The sequence below is a fragment of the Mandrillus leucophaeus genome, unplaced genomic scaffold (genome assembly GCF_000951045.1).
Source record: "Mandrillus leucophaeus isolate KB7577 unplaced genomic scaffold, Mleu.le_1.0 Scaffold251, whole genome shotgun sequence".
Classification (NCBI taxonomy): Eukaryota; Metazoa; Chordata; class Mammalia; order Primates; family Cercopithecidae; genus Mandrillus; species Mandrillus leucophaeus.
In genome coordinates, this window is record NW_012102599.1 from 2,646,082 (window position 1) to 2,647,803 (window position 1,722).

A 1,722-nucleotide genomic window follows, 5' to 3' on the forward strand; every position below is an offset into this window, starting at 1 on the left:
AAAAAAAAAAAAAAAAAAGGTTTGACGTGACAGATATCCTAATTACCCTATTTGATCACTATACATGGTATGCATATACCAAAATATCACAAACACCCCATAAATATGCACAATTATTATGTATCAAAATAATTATGTTTATGAAAAAAATTGCAGGTAGAAATTCTTATGTAGTAGCTAATACACTGAATACTTAGTATGTTAAAACAAACATGGAATATTTTTATAAGTGGAAAATGTTAGAACAATGTAAACTTATCCTATACTTTTAAAAGAAATAGGGTCTTACTCAGGCTGGAATGAAATTGTGTAATCATACCTGATATAGCCTAGAACTCCTTGGCTCAAGTGATCTTCCTGCCTCTGTCTCCTGAGCTCCCAAGTAGCTGGGACTACAAGTGTATGTCCCCATGTTGCCCAGGCTGGTTTCGAACTCCTGGGCTCCAGTGATTATCCTTCCTCCGCCTCCCAAAGTGCTGGGATTACAGGTGTGAGCCATCACACATGGCCTTTTCTTTTTTTAAAGAGCCAGGGTCTTGCTTTGTCACCCAGGCTGGAGGGTAGCAGTGGCATCATAGCTCACTTTAGCCTTGAACTTCTGGCCTCAAGTGATAATCCTGCGTTGGCCTACTAAAGTTCTGGGATCACAGCCGCAATGCACTATACCCAGCTCTACTATACTAATTTGAGTTAAAAATTAAAAAGCATTTCATTTTATTTAAAAGTTATGTTTTCATAGTTTTCCTAAGCGTTGAATTTTCTTATGTATAAAAAATAAACATTTTGGGCCAGGCGTGATGGTTCATGACTGTAATCCCAGCACTTTGGGAGTCCAAGGTGGGCAGAGACTAGCCTGGCAATCATGGTGAGACCCCGTCTCTACTAAAAATACAGAGATTAGCTGGGAGTGGTGGTGTGCGCCTGTAAGCTCAGGAAGCTGAGGCACGAGAATCACTTGAAACCGGGAGGTGAAGGTTGCTGTGAGCTGACATCCCATCACTGCACTCCAGCCTGAGTGACGGACAGAGACCCTCTGTCTCAAAAATATTAAAAAAAGCATTTTGATATAAATTGGTTGTATTAATTCTTATATTATTTTCTGTTAACTTTTCTACACACTTAGAATGCTATATATTAATAGTTTCAAAGTGTGCAGTACACTCTTCATTTCCTCATTGAAAATACTAACATGTGCCTGGGTGCGGTGGTTTGCACCTGTAATCCCAGTACTTTGGGAGGCTGAAGTGGGTGGATCACTTGAGCCCAGGAGATCGAGCCCGACTTGGGGAAGATGACGAAACCCCATCTTTACGAAAAGTACAAAAGAAAATTGACTGGGGGTTGGTGGTGCATGCCTGTAGTCCCTGCTACTTGGGATGCTGAAGCGAGAAGATTCCTAGAGCCCAGGAGTCTGAGGCTATGGTGAGCTATGATCCTGCCACTACCCTCTAGCCTAAGCAACAAAGTGAGACCCTGTCTCTTAAAAAAATAATAATTACATAAAATTGAGAAAAAAATAAAATACTGGCTGGGTGTGGTGGCTCATGCCTGTAATCCCAGCACTTTGGGAGGCCAAGGAGGCCAAGGGGGTGGATCACCTCAGGTCAGGAGTTCGAGACCAGCCTGGCCAACATGGTGAAACCCTGTCTCTACTAAAAATACAAAAATTAGCCCAGCGTGGTGGCAGGCACCTGTAATCTCAGCTACTTGGGAGGCTGAGGC

General features: G+C 42.3%; 1 protein-coding gene across 1 annotated transcript in view; it reads right to left on the minus strand.

Annotated features, from left to right (window-relative positions):
• PDS5A (PDS5 cohesin associated factor A) overlaps positions 1-1,722 on the minus strand; it is a 159,814-nt gene that overhangs the window by 10,271 nt on the left and 147,821 nt on the right. The gene's annotated exons all lie outside the window — the stretch shown is intronic.